Genomic DNA, 16,290 nt, shown 5'->3' with positions numbered 1-16,290 from the left:
GTGCTGGGAACTGGTCTTTGGGCAGATCCAACCTAATATTGCAAAAATGGTCATCCAACTTGGATTTGAACAATGATTTCCAATCTCAGGTTCCAGTTTGGTTAAGACTTCCGGAACTTCCTTTGGAATATTGGCATGAGGATGTCTTTGATGGCATAGCCAGGACCTTTGGCGAGCTCCTCTTCATTGACCCTGTCACAGCAGCTAAGAAAAGATTGAACTACGCAAGAATCTGTGTAGGAGTCATCGAAGGCCAGGACATGCCTCAAGTTTTAGAACTACAATCTCGTCTGGGAAACAGATCTCAAAAGATTGACTATGAAAGTGTGCCTTTTGCTTGTTTCCATTGTAAGAAGGCTGGCCACAAGGCTGGATCATGCCCACTTTTCAAAGGGAAGAGTACGGTGGGAAAGGTTCGTCCACAAGGGGAGATAAAAGATTCTCTAGATCCCAAAAAAGAATGGAGGAAAAAAGCATCGCAAGTCAAGGCAAATGGAGAGGCAGAAGGAAAATCAAATACTGCTCCTAATGCGCCCCAAGAGGAATCAGGGTCTCCTCGGGCGATTGGAAATGTAGGAGGGGGAGAAGAGAAAGGAGTGAAAGACGATTCAACACCTCTCCCCAATGCGAAGGAATCTGAGAAGAAACCTGAGGAGACAGGTGAAAATATGACTCTTCCCCCTCTGGATTCTCAGGAGGATGACTTGAAACTATCCTTTGTCCCGAACTCCATGGAAGAACTAAAGGAGGGGGAACCCATGTCCCAGGACCCTAACCCGGTGTGTTGTCCCCCCCCTTCAACAGTAAACAGAATCATAGAGAGGCTGTCTGCATCGACAATGGAAGATTTGGCGAGAATTGATGCTTGGCTAGAGAAAGGACTAGAGGGAGAAGAGAATCCCTGAACAGAAGTCAGGAGTAGAAAGAAGAAGAATAGCAAGGACCCTTCTCCGGTATCTCCCCCTTCTACTAAAAGCATGGCCAAGGCTGATCTCAGCCACAAATCTAACCTAGTGGGAAGGAAAAATAAGAATGAAATCAGGAAAGAGGAAGCCAGAAGAAACATTAAGGATGGTACGCAGTGCACCATCCAGGAAGCATGTTCAGTAGTTAAATCATGAAGATCTTATCTTGGAATATTCGTGGACTCAATGGAATCCACAAGCAAGAACTTATTAGAAATATGATAAGGGACCAAAGGCCTGATGTGTTTCTAATCCAGGAAACTAAAATGAAGAAGGAAAGGATGGAAAATATTAAGTTCAACAATAGCATGAAGGGCATAACCTCTAACTCTGAAGGAGCGTCTGGAGGACTGCTGTTACTTTTCAATGATAAGTATTTCAATATAGTAGCTGAGTATGATGAAGATAACATTCTTTTCTGCAGAGTTCAACATTTGCACACCAATGATTCCTGGTTTTTAGTGAATATTTACGCCCCCAATAATAAGAGAGATAGAAAAAACTTTTGGACCAAAGTTGGTAATATGGTGCAAGATTGTGACATTAAGAAAGGTATAATCATGGGAGACTTTAACACACTGCTAGAAGATAAAGAGAAAAAGGGAGGTATGCCCCCGGATTGGGAAAGTAAACAGGATCTTTCTAACTTCATAAATAATCTGGCCCTTATGGACGTAGAGCTTAAGGGCGGATCCTTTACCTGGTCAAACAAGAGAAAAGGCCATGATTGCATTCAGGTTAGGCTGGATAGAGCTCTTATATCTTCAGACTGGCTTCAATCCTTTAGCTGCAGACTATCTCTGCTTCCCAGAATTGGTTTGGACCACTATTCCATTTCTCTTTTAGTTTCCCCTCTGGTACACAGGAGATACCATCCTTTCAGGTTTGAGAAAATGTGGACCTCTCACCCTGACCTCCTGGATAATATCAAGAAATGGTGGGGGATAGAGGTGGAGGGCTCAGCCATGTTCAGAGTCACCAGAAAACTTAGCAATGTGAAGAGGATGATTAAAATTTGGAACAAGTCTGATTTTGGTCATATCTTCCATGAAAAGAAAGAGTTATTTGATAATCTAACTATTATCCAAGATTGCATTCAGAAGGAAGGTTACACTGAGACCAACAGGGTTTCGGAGCTCAAGACCCTGTCTGAAATTCATAACATTATTAATAAGGAAGAAAAATTTTGGAGGCAAAGATCAAGGATCACCTAGCTAAAGGAAGGAGATCGAAACACTAAGTTTTTTCACCTAACCACCCTCAAGCACCGTGCTAGTAACAGGATCTTTGATATCAAAAAGGGGCAGGAGCTGTTAACTGAAGAATCTGCCATCTCGGAAGAAGCTGTTTCCTTTTTCTCTAGCCTTCTCTCTGAGGACCCAATGCTTTCCAATTTGGACCAGGAGGATTTGTTACACTGTATCCCTCAGCTCATTCAACCTATCCATAATAAATAGCTCTATTCTATTCCTAATGCTTCGGAAGTTAGAGAGGCTCTCTTTTCTCTGCCTGCTGACAAGGCTCCAGGCCTGGACGGTTTTCCCACTTTTTTCTTCCAAAGGTTTTGGCCGGTGATCATGGGAGAGGTTGTTCAGGCTGTCCAGTAATTCTTTGGAGCCAAATCTATTCTCAAGGAGCTAAACTCAACTTTTGTGGTTCTCATTCCTAAATCCCCTGGGGCGGACTCGTTGGACAACTTTAGACCTATTAGTCTGTGCAACTCACTCTACAAGATCATCTCTAAAGTTCTCACTTTAAGAATGCTCAAGATCTTGCCCATGATAATCTCGCAGCATCTATCGGGTTTTGTTCCAGGGAGACAAATTTTGGATTCTGTCCAGATGGTGCACGAAGTCATCCACTCTCTTGTGGCATCCAAACGGGAAGGTATGTTTCTCAAATTGGATCTTTCTAAAGCTTATGATAGGGTGGACTGGTCTCTCCTTGGGAAGGTCCTCTCGACTTTTGGCTTTGACAGTAAAGTTTGCAAAATTATCTCTCAATTGGTGTCCACCTCCTCCTTGGCTGTTCTGGTTAATGGAGTCCCTTCTAATTTTTTCAAACCTTCCAAAGGCCTCAGACAAGGAGACCCCCTTTCACCCATTTTGTTCATCATTTTAGCTGAATTCTTAGGAAGGATTATAGACTGTAGAAAGCGTGAGGCTTGTATCAAAGGGATCCTTCCCTCCTCTAATTGCGTTCCCTTCACTCATCAGCAATTTGTTGACGATACTATCTTGGGGGGGGAAGCTTCTGTCAAAGAGGCCAGAGCCCTGAAGAAGATTCTTGATACTTACTCCAGTGGGACGGGTCAGCTGATTAATTGGAACAAAAGCTCACCCTTTTTCATCAACACCTCTGAGGTTGGACAAAGAAAAATTGCCAGGATTCTGGGTTGTGGGGTAGGCTCTTTCCCCTCTACCTATCTTGGTCTCCCTTTGGGATCCTCACCCTCGGAGTCTTTTTGGAATGGTATTTTGGACAGATTCAACAGGAAGATGGCTGGTTGGAAAGGGGTCTCTCTTAGTCAAGCGAGGAAATGCCTCTTAGTCAAATCTTCTCTTCAAAATCTGCTAATCTACGCCCTGAGCCTCTTTGGAATTTTGGGGAAAATAGCTGAAAGAATGGAGAAAATCCAGAGAGACTTCCTTTGGAATGGTAATGAAGGGAAAAAAAGATACCCTCTTGTTGCTTGGGAGAAGGTTTGCCTCCCTAAGAGTTACGGAGGTCTGGGCATTAGAAAGATCACCCACCTCAATAAGGATCTCCTAGCTAAACAAATATGGCGGATCTTCAGTAGCACCGGTGAATGGAGGGACACCCTGGCAAACAAGTACCTTAGAAGACCCTCTCTTCTTTTCACCCTTTTTAATGAAGATATCCCAAAAGGATCGAACATTTGGAATGGGATCATGAAAGCCAGGGACCTGGCTAAGGCCAGGATATCATGGAAATTGGGAAATGGGAAGGACATCCAGTTCTGGTCGGATAGATGGCTTTCCCAAGATCCACTTATCAATAACCCTATTTTTGAGAGATGGATGCAAGCTTGTACTGATCAAATTGGGTCCAAAGTTTGTGATTATTGGAATGGCCAGGAATGGAGTGACCTATCCCTCATCTCTGAGGACTTGACTCCTATAATGCTTATGCTCAATTCCATGATTCCTATCAATTTGGGGGATGAGCTGGTCTGGAGGGATAATCCCAATGGAAGATACTCTGTTGCCTCAGGCTATAATTCCCTTTGGAGCTTAAAAGAGAAGGCACCTTGGGCGGAGGCTTGGATTTCGGGTCTCACTCCAAAGATCAACATTTTTTACTGGCTGGCTCTTCAGAACAAAATCCTTACTCATGACAATCTCATGAAGCGAGGACATGTTATGCCCAGTAGATGTCCCTTGTGTAAGAATCAGGCTGAGACCGGAAATCACATTTTCATCTTATGTGACTATGCCAGGGAGGTGTGGAATGTCATCACACATGATAATGAAACCCTCTGGTGCAAACCGGATAATCTCATGGATTTTTTCCATCAGTGGAAAGGTCTTTGTAAGATTGCTGGTCGACAGGATCACTCGGATTGGATTTTACCCCATTTTTGCTGGGGAATTTGGAAGGAAAGGAATAATAGAATATTTAGAGATAGAGAGGAGCCGGCTATAATCCTTGGCAGGAAGGTCTCGAAGAATATAAAGGAAAATCTCCAAGTGCTGAAGGAGGAAGAAGAAGAAGGGGACAGAAAGATAGCTAAAGAAAAAGACAGGAACCTCAAAAGGCAGGATGCTAGCTGGCTTCTCCCCCCAGATGGTTGGTCAAAAGCCAACTTTGATGGGGCATCTAAGGGTAACCCAGGCCCTTCAGGTTGTGGTGGAATCATAAGAAATAGCTATGGGGAGGGAATAGCTGCCTTTGCTTCCCCGCTGGGAATCCAAACTATTCATCTGGTTGAAGCAAGAGCTACGAGTAAGGTGGTCAAGTTGGCTTTTGAAGCCGGGATTACTAAACTCTGGCTTGAGGGGGACTCCAAAAACATTATTAATACCATTAATGGTATTTCCCCTCCCTCATGGATGATTGCGAACATAATTGTTGAGACTTGCGCCACTCTCACAAAGTTCGATAAGGTCCACGTCACTCATGTTTACAGAGAGGCAAACCCAGTCGCTGATTGGTTTGCTAATAAAGGGGTTAACGCCACCAATAATCTGACCTGGCATGCCGAAAAAGATTTTTCGGTGGAGGCAAAGTTGCTTATCGACCAAGATAAAATCTTGGGAAGGACGGCTCAAATCCAATGCAATTATGGATAATAAAGATTGCTTAATAAATGGTAAGTGCCATTATTGGCATTGTGATTTTCACCAGCAAAAGGGGTTTCCTCTGACATTTCGACACGTTCGAAAGGACGATACCATTATTTTCAGAAAGGGGTATATTCACGGGTATCATAAAAGAAACATCACCATTTTTTTGAATGCAAATAACTTGCACAGTTCAGAGTTCATGAGAATTGTGGAAGTTAATCAGGTAAACATGACGGGTGAGAGGAGCAGAAAGGAGCCAGTGGGGGAAGTTCAGAAGTGGAAGAACAAGGCCAAAGTTTGGAGAGAGCTGGAAAAGGGTGGGGTTACTAATTTCTTCGAGAAACTTCATGGCTCGGATCCTGAGATCACTAACAACATGGTGAATTCGTGGAATAATGGTAAGGTTAAGGTGAACGGGGTCTACTTTCAAATTACTGAGGATGTGGTTGCTGAAGTCACGGGGATTCCGATGGAGGGGCATAAATTCTTCAGAGACAAGAAGATGTCTTCTAATGCAATCAAGGATTTTGTGAAAAACACTGAAGAGCTGAACAAACTGGGCAAGAAAGAGACATTTTTTGTAACGGATACTATAAAGAAGCTCTGGAGGTATGTTCTCTACACTGTCATTGAATATATAACCCTAGACCCCAGGTTTGATAGGGTTAGGACTCACCATTTTGTGATTCTGAATCATTTTCGCCATGGTAGTAAGATCTCCTTCCCGTATTATCTTTTTAACTCGATGAACAAGGCCATTTCTAATTTTAAAAAGAAAGCTACCGTCAACCCGACCCTGCATTAGGGTCTTCTGCTTCTAATTCATGAGCATTTCCACGCTCAAACCATTAGCAAAAACCCTATCCAGGGGGCGGATGTTGACAAGAGCAGCTCCAATTTTTCCTCAGATTCCGACAATGTCGAGAGCATCAGCTCTGATGAGGTTTTTGAGCATTCAGGTAAGAAGACTAAAAGCCACAAGAAGGATTACCCCTCTATCAAATTACCCAGCAGAAAGAGCCCTAGAGGTCATACCCCAGCTAAAACTGGCTCTTCTGAGGTGGAGGAGGAAATGGATACTGATGATTCTGACAAGGTTTCAAAGGAGGAGCTGGATGAGGAGAAACTGAGAAAAAGACAGAAGAGGGAGGGAGAGAGCATGGAGCGCTCCAGTAGTCAGGGAAAGGATTCTCTGCCCATTCCCCTCTCCCCTATACATCCTCAGCCTCCTTTGGAGGAAAATGACAACTCTGGACAGATTGAGGGGGAAGTGCAAGTTAATAACAGAAGGAAGGCTTGGAAGAACTTCAATGTGAGAACGGCCACTATGGGAATCTACAGAGAGGCGATGAACCCCCAACTCCTGGTGGACGACCTCGAGAAGCCTAGACTCAATGAGCTAATTAACCTGGCTATGGTGGCTATTTCTGATAATGCAAGAGAAATGGGCATGAATCTGTTGAACAATGCCCGCAATAGCATGATCGACAACTTCAGATCAATTAAATGGCTTTTCCATGAGCTTGAGGATGTCAGAGATAGGGTTTCCCAAATGGAAAAAATCAAGAGCAAGACAGGTGCAGAAAGCCAAGGCGACTGGAACAGCTGGGAGACTCTGATGGAGAGGAGAGTAAAAAATATTGAGAACTACAATCACAACCTGGTAAGTCAAATGATCTCCCTCCTCACTTCGATCAACGACAACATCCTCTCTCTCTTGGAAAATCTCAAAGACAGGAACCAGATGGAGGAAGATGATAAACAGAACAGAGACAAAGATAGGCTGGATGTGGATAAAGCCAAGGACAACACTATGGAGCAGGATTTGACGAACGCCCAGGATCATAAGGCAGAAGAGCAACAAGAGTGCGCCGAAGCTGCCCAGACCATGCTCGAGATGGAGAAGTAGTCTGCTAGGTTGGGTCTCTGTCCTTTGGTTTTTGTTTCTCCTAGCTTTGGCTTTTTGTCTAGTCTCTGTTTTTCTGGTTGGTTCTCTGGCCTTTTTAGTGGGCAGTTGTTTCGGGCTGGGCCTTTGGGCTTATTTTCAGCCGTAAGGTTTATGTTTTGGCTGGGCATTTTTTCGCTTATTTTCAGCCTTTCTTGTTGTTAAACTTATGGGTTTCAGGACCCCTTAAAACCTGTTTACCTTATCAAAAACATATTAAGCTATTATATTTAATAAAAATATAAGAAAAATAATAATAATATAATATAATAATATATATATTATATTTATTGATTATAATAAGAATAACATAATATATTATTATATATTAATAGATTATATGTTATATCTGTACGTTACGTTATTATATATATAATATATTATAATATATCTTTACATAGTAATATAACTCAAATAATTGAAAAGTCACAAACTGTAACTCACATATTCAGGTTTCCCTCCAAAATATTTTTTTTGAGTATATCAGATATCTGATATTACTAGCATTATTTTCCAACATATTGCATGTCTCTGCAGACCTGACAACATCACTTTTTGATTTTTTTTTCACGGGTTTTACAAAATGTCATGTTTTGGGGCCCAACCAATTGAAAAACGTTTGAAAATATAACCCTAGGTGTGATATTGTCATCTGAATGGGGAGCAACAATTGTCGAAAGGCTAAACGCAAAAGGAAGGTATCCAATGAAGACATTGCGACATAGAGGGAAAGGGACAAAATGAAACACTGAAGAAAAAGATAAGGTATGTTAAATATCAGTCAAGTTGACAATGAATTAGTCGAAGGTGAAATCATAGAGTCAGATAATGAATATGTATAGTTGGGGAATGAAAATGTACCTATTGAAAACAATAATGCCAGAATTGAAAATTTAAAGAATGAAAATTTAGAGGACGAAATGCTACCAGGCCATAACATAAATTGCATAATTGACCATGTCAAACATGACAATGCACAGGAACCTAATGCACAAGAACCTTACATATCTCCTAATTATAATCGACATGAAGGTTCTAAAACACTAAATTGGATAATTGAAATTGATGAAACAATTATTACCAGTTTGGAAAGGAAAAAATTAGAAAGAACCATTCACTTATGGGCTTTAAGACTATATAAGATGTTTTTCGGCAACAAGACAGTGGTAGAGCAATGTTAGCTTTTCATGTGCTTATTAAAGATGCAAAAGATGAGACCTATGCTTTCCAAATTGAAGATTCATGTCAATAAAAATTTGGAAAGAAATGCCATTATTGTGAAGAATCTTTTCAGTGCTCTCAATAGCATTGGAAAAAATAGTAGGGAGAAGGATAACAAAGCTTCTCGAAGGGTTATTACAACCTCTTTGGTAGGTCATTATTTGAGAAATGGTAGATATATGAGACAAATTTGTATTGATTTGAATCTAAATCGTACTACTTTGAGAAGAGCACTTAGTCGACGGGAGAAAATTGATGATCCTCTACAAAATGAAACATGAGCATTTGGTGGGAGACTTCCGCGTTTTGATAAGAAGCTATCCGATGATGTGAAGGAAGAAATTACACAATTTTGGCACTCTAGCTCATGAGTATCACCCAATGCTAAAGATGTGTTAAAGTTGAGAATTGGCATTAGAGAATGCATGCCACATCCTAAACACTATTTGGAGGTAAGTAAAACTATGTCGTTCAAACAATTTAGAGAGAGTCATCCAAGTCTTCATATATCACAAAGGGCTTTTGAATCTTTGAAGCCATTTTATTGTGTGCCACTCAAAATTTGAAATATATGTTGTTGCAAATATCATGTTTCCACTGTATATTTTACTTATTATTTTATTCTAATAATGTGATCTTGTATATTGTCAAAGTCAAACCCTTGTATATTGTCAACATTTGGGATTGAAGCAAAATGTTGCATTTGATCCTCTCCATAATCATCTTCATGTTCAAGTCCATCATGGTTTATAGCGTTTCTCCTTTTTGTTGCTTCATCATGGTTACCATGCATTATTACAACCATGCCAACTCTTCCTCCATTTGTTACCATGCGTAGAATCATTAGGAAAATTGCATATACTCTAAATTTTTAGTAGCAAGGTTCTTACAAAAATATTTTACAATACTATAAAAATAATCTTCTAAGCTTTGGCTAGCTACCATCTCTAAATGAGCTATTCATTAATATGGTGATTTAACATCACCAAAACATGTTGAGCTCTTAGGCCCACCCCTTGAAACAAGAGTAAAATTGACAAGAATCCCTTTGCATGCAGTCTTAGGCCTCCCCAAATGAACTAGTCATTACCAAGGTGGTTCAAAATCACCCATTAGTGTTGAACCCTTGGGCCCACCCTTCCAATTGAGAGGAAAAATGGTTCTTGGTCAAATAACATTAATGAAATACAGGGCTGTTGATCATCCACATACCTACTACATCTAATAAAAAGAATTTTCAAGAATGCATGACATCTTTTCAAATGCATATCCATAAAAATGCACAAAAATGAAATTCTATAATATTAAAGGATGCTAGTCCCTTTGCATACACCCTTGAGCATCTCTAAAAGAGCATGTGATTCTCATGTGGATTCAATATAACCCAAATATGTTGAGCCCTTAGGCACACCCATTTGAATTAGTAGGAAAATGGATTGGTTATCCAACAATTCTCATGCTAAGAAAGCTTGTTAATTGATCACATACCAACCACATCTCATCAAAAATAAATAAATCAATTAACACATACATGAGGTATGCACAATCACTAATCATTCTATGCACTTTTTTATCACATCAATACATGGAAAACTAGTGCAAAGCACCTAATCATTTTTCTTTTCTTGATGTAATAAGGTCTAGGGATAGATGTAATGATCTCCTTGTGACCATCCACATTTGTAATGGACACAAGACCCCATGGTGCAACTATAAGCCTTGGCCATCAATTGGTCCAATAAAGTGGATTTTTGGTAAATTCCATGTTTTTAAGGTAAGTCTAGATGTTTAGAACATTATTAGGGTCCTTAGGAGTTTTTAGAGTCCATTTGCAAACAAATTTGCAATAAAACTTATCTTAGCGCAAAATTGCAAAAAGTTGCTTAGCAACTTTTGCAATTTTGTTGACAACTTTTTAAAATCTAACTCCTAATGGCTAGAACTATTCAAATAATTAGTGCTATTAGCTCTGAGTGGGTGGGTTGACATCCTTTTTTTGGCCATGGAGACCATCCATTGTCTGCAGCCACCCTGTACCGAGGAGTCTCCAATGTGCTCTAAGTGTGTTTCGAGGTAGATCTTCCAAGGGTCATAACTCAGATCTCGTGAGGGCTATTGATGAACTGTCAAATGCTATAGGATGGTGATTCTGAGGCCTAAAATAACCTATCTCATTTTTGAGATATCACATTCCATTTGGATTTGGCACAATGATCTCACTCGATGCCAAAACTCGCAGTATGCTTCAATTCATAGGTGTACCATAGTGTAACTTTGAAACCGCTGATCTTGGTATCGAGTCATCAGCACCATTAGCTCTAGGTGGGTGGGTGAACCCTATTAACACTCTTTTTCAAACCATAGAAACCATCCATCATCCGCGGCCACCCTGTATCGAGGAGTCTCCAAGGTGCTCGAAGTGCATTTCGAGGTCAATCTTCCAAGGGTCATAAATCAAACCTCATGAGGGCTATCACTAAACTGTTAAATGCTACAAGATGGTGATGTTGAGGCCTAAAATAACCTATCTCATTTTTGAGAGATTACATTTCATTTGAATTCGGCACAGTGATCTCGCTCGATGTCAAAACTCGTAGTGTACCTCAGTTTATAGGTGCACCACAATGTAACTTTAAAACTACTAATCTTGGCATCGAATCATCAGTTCCATTAGCTCCATGTGGTAAGGTTAACCCTAGTCACACCCTTGTTTAGGCCATGAAGACCATCCATCATCTACGGCCACCCTGTATCAAGGATTCTCCAAGGTGCTCTAAGTGCATTTTGAGATTGATTTTCTGAGGGTCATAACTCAAAGTTCGTGAGGGATATCGATAAATTTTCAAATGCTACATGACGATGTTGCTGAGAGCTAAAATAACCTATCTCATTTTTTAGAGATCACATTTCGTTTGGATTCGGCACAATGATCTTGCTCGATGCCAAAACTTGAAGTGTGCCTCAGTTCATAGATGCGCCACAGCGTAACTTTGAAACCACTGATCTTGGCATTGAATCATTAGTTCCATTATGATCTGATGAACGGATCTAGACTATTTGCAGTAATGAATGCTTAATAAAATCAAATTAAATAAATCACAACTTAGCGAAAGTCTTAATTCATTTAGTATCAATGAAATCAAAACTTAAGATGAGAAATAGAATTGAGAGAGAAGATAAGAAGATGCAAACAGAGTTTGATTTCGGAGTTCGCCACAAACGTGACTACATCTCCAGGTCGGCTCCAATAGAGTACGACCGATCCGATTAATCTCCAAAATAACTTACAAATGCACCAAGATTATTCCCTTAAACACATCAGCATAGCATGCCCTCGACGTGCAGAATAGTCTTCAAAAATCTCTTAAACATTCTCCTGTTCTCACCACCTGAATGCCCTTCCAAAAGGCCTAACACCCCCCTCTTATACATAATTTTAGCCAAAATTAGGCTAAAACCAATTAATGTAAATATAGGGTCTTTAACAAAATTTATCTTTGAAATACTCCTTTTACAAGTTTAGGAGATTCGGCACCTTACACTTATGGGGCTAGAAATAACACTCACATAACTAATTACCTTATTTAAAATAAGGTTAGGTGTCGGTTACTTTACACTATATAGAAAATACACCATAATAGTATTCAATCTCTAAAATGCCGCACCAGTTGTTATCTATTTTATGAGGGCACTGGTCGGTGGTTCAAATCCTGCTGGCAGCCCTTTTTATTCCCCAATTTTCGACTATTAAAGTTTAATTAGCATTTGCACCGATTTGTTTATAAAGACCTCATGTGACGCAACGGCCATTGCTTGAAGTTTGGGATCGGGTGGTCATGGGTTTGACTTTTGATCTTTTGTTCATTTTCTTTGTTTAAACTGCCCCATGACGTCATGGTGATGTCATCAAAAGTCAAATAACATTTTCACTTCCAAAATTCAAACTGCCATAACTTCTTCATACGAGCTCCGTTTTTTATGAAAAAAATACCGTTGGAAAGCTCTCATCAAGCTCTTTATTTTGAAATCCATTGTTGACCACTTTCGAGATGGTCTGATTTTGCCTCCTATCTAGCCCTCTAGTTTTCCTGTTGACCAAAACTTTGACCACACATAACTTGCACAAACGGACTCCTTTTCGCTCCGTTCAAGTTGCGTTAGAATCAGGATGCTGAGATCTTTCTAATGGTGCAAAAATTTGGAGATTTGAAGACACTTCAAATTTCACTAAGATTGTCCACCGAATCAAGCCTCCCCACTGAAGACCTTTTGGACCTCCAAAAGTGACATTTATTCTGACATAAAGTGAGAACTTGGCCTCCCCACTTGTCCTGTATCATCTGTACATTTGAATACCTGGCTCACAAGCACAATGAAGACTGCAACAACATTGTTGATCATAAACATTATTCTATCACTTCCATAAGCATCTACATCAGTTGTCGTAGCCACTAACCAACAAACATTGACTAGCATCAAGCTGAACAATAATGCAAAAATGAAAGAGAATAAGTAAACAATATATCGATCCTTAACAACAGGAACATCTTTACCCAAGAAACCATCAATGCTTTCAATCATCATTCCCTCATGTTGTACTGCAGGTGCATCCTGCAACATTTGACCCTGGTTAGCTACTCCAAGTTCAAGTGTAGAACCACTTGTACTGATAGACATAAGAGTTAACTCTTTACTTGCATTAATTACCCTCTTTAACTGCCTTGTATTTGCAAAAGAATGATCAGTCTTAATCTTGTGAGAATGTACAATATACTGAATGCCATCTTTAAATAAGTGATAATGATTCTTTTCCCTGTATAAAATTGCTTTTCGATCATAAAGATAAGGGCTACCAAGCACTATCCCATAGATATCCAATGGAACAACATCAAATTTTACTTCATCCACAAACTTACTAGTGATTGCGAATCTTAAGGTGCATTGTCTTGTTACTTGCAACTTATCATTTTCACAAATCCAACCTAGTGGATAAGGTTTCTTATGTAATGTAGTTTTTAATCCCAAGTTTCTTACAACACTTTCGGAAATCAAAGTTCACTTGAGAACCACTATCTATGAGTGCATTAATTTTAGTGTTCTTAGAAACAACCCTTAAATGAAACAACTCATTCCTTTTTTTATCTTCATGGAAATCATTAACTTTAGATGAAGAAGTGCAACTATGAACAGAAACACCAGAGATAGGAGCTTTACCTTTTATGCCCATAGCTGTTATCTTAGTCTCATCATCTGAATCTGAACCAAGATCCATAACAACATTTGTGGCTTTCTCCTTACCTTTTTGTTTTTGATTCTGTCTTTGAGCCCACTTAGGCTTCAATTCGGGATGCAACTTCCAACAATGTTCTTCATCATGACCCTTCTTGTCACAATGAGTGCAAGAAAGTTTCTCATCCTTCTTAACTATAGTTGCCTTCTTTCCTTTCTCTATCTCTGCATTCTTAGAAGATTTCTTTACAGAGTTATCATCATCAAACTTATCAATAAAAGATCCTTTACCCCTTGACTCTAAGTGTGTAGCTTGAACTGACACTTCATCCAAATTACAAGGATTTAATACCAAAATAGAATGTCTAAGGTAGGAATGAAGACCTCCCATGTACTTCAACAAAGTATCCTGGGTGTACGAAGGAACATTCAAAGCAATAGCCCTTTTCCTAAATTCATGGGTGTACTCTTGTATAGTTTGCCCTTTCCCTTGCCTAAACATTTGCCAGTCCATCATTAACTGTTGCATATGTCCTAGGGGATAAAACTGCTTCTTAAGAGCATTAACAAACTCTGCCCAAGTTAAACTGACTCTACCATGCTGTGAAACTTCTGCCTTAGTCTTACTTTCCCACAAGGTTAAAGCTGTACCCCCTAACCTAAGAGTAGCTAATTGAATCCTATCAACATCATCTAATAGGTTCTGGACTCTACAGTAGACTTCTACTTGCTGAATCCAATCATCCAATTTTTCAGCATTAAGTTCACCACAATACTTAGGCAAGTCAAATTTTACATCCAGTTTGATCTTAGGCTTATACCCACTCTTGAAAGGATTAGAAGAAGTAGAATGAGGAGAAGATGGAGAAGAAGGAGAAGAGGGAGGATAAGAAGAAGAGGGTGGATCTAGTTTCTTGTCACCATCTCCATGATGTTTCCCTTTTTTGTCTTCACGTTCTTTCCGCTCTTGCCTCTCCTGAAAAAGAATGTCCACCTTAGCCTTCATCTCGAGGAATGCTCTTCAAAATTCTTGCTCACTAATCTCATCAGGAACCTCCATTCCAGAAATAGACATCTTTGGAAATGTTCTTCGCTTCTCGATCTCAGGATTAAATTCTTCAAGCTTGCCTTCGCCCTTCTGAATCCTAGATCTTGTTAGCATTCAAGAAAACAACTGCAATAATAGTCAACTGGGCTCTGATACCACTTGATCTAATGAATGGATCTAGACTAATTGCAGTAATGAATGCTTAATAAAATCAAATTAAATAAATCACAACTTAGCAGAAGTCTTAATTCATTTACTATCAATGAAATCAAAACTTAAGATGAGAAATAGAATTGAGAGAGAAGATAAGAAGATGCAAACAGAGTTTGATTTCGGAGTTCGCCACAAACGTGATTACATCTTTGGGTCAGCTCCAATAGAGTACGACCGATCCGATTAATCTCCAAAATAACTTACAAATGCACCAAGATTATTCCCTTAAACACATCAGCATAGCATGCCCTCGACGTGCAGAATAGTCTTCAAAAATCTCTTAAACATTCTCCTGTTCTCACCACCTGAATGCCCTTCCAAAAGGCCTAACACCCCTCTTTTATACATAATTTTAGCCAAAATTAGGCTAAAACCAATTAATGTAAATATAGGGTCTTTAACAAAATTTATCTTTGAAATACTCCTTTTACAAGTTTAGGAGATTCGGCACCTTACACTTATGGGGCAAGAAATAACACTCACATAACTAATTACCTTATTTAAAATAAGGTTAGGTGTCGGTTACTTTACACTATATAGAAAATACGCCATAATAGTATTCAATTCCTAAAATGCCGCACCGGTTGTTATCTATTTTATGAGGGCACCGGTCGGCGGTTCAAACCCCGCCGGTGGCCCTTTTTATTCCCCGATTTTCGGCAAAGTTTAATTAGCATATGTGACGCAATGGCCAGCGCTTGAAGTTTGGGATCGGGTGGTCATGGGTTCGACTTTTGATCTTTTGTTCATTTTCTTTGTTTAAACTACCCCATGATGTCATGGTGACATCATCAAAAGTCAAATAACATTTTTACTTCCAAAATTCAAACTGCCGTAACTTCTTCATACGAGCTCCATTTTTTATGAAAAAAATACCGTTGGAAAGATCTCATCAAGCTCTTTATTTTGAAATCCATTATTGACCACTTTTGAGATGGTCTGATTTTGCCTCCTATCTAGCCCTCTAGTTTTCCTGTTGACCAAAACTTTGACCACACATAACTTGCACAAACGGACTCCTTTTCGCTCCGTTCAAGTTGCGTTAGAATCAGGATGCTGAGATCTTTCTAATGGTGCAAAAATTTGGAGATTTGAAGACACTTCAAATTTCACTAAGATTGTCCACCGAATCACATTAGCTCTAGGTGGGCAAGTGAACTCTAGTGACACTCTTGTTCTGACCACAGAGAACATCCATCGTCTGCGGCCACCCCTACCGAGGAGTCTCCAAGGTGCTCTAAGTGCGTTTCGAGGTTGATCTTTTGAGACTCATAACTCATAGCTCATGAGGGCTATCAATGAACTATTGATTGTTATAGGATGGTGATGCTGATGCCAAAAATAACCTATCTCATTTTCGAG

The sequence above is a fragment of the Cupressus sempervirens genome, chromosome 5, assembly GCF_028749045.1.
Source record: "Cupressus sempervirens isolate cs-2001-9-10 chromosome 5, ASM2874904v1, whole genome shotgun sequence".
NCBI classification, from domain to species: Eukaryota; Viridiplantae; Streptophyta; class Pinopsida; order Cupressales; family Cupressaceae; genus Cupressus; species Cupressus sempervirens.
Note: the sequence above shows the minus strand (reverse complement) of the source record.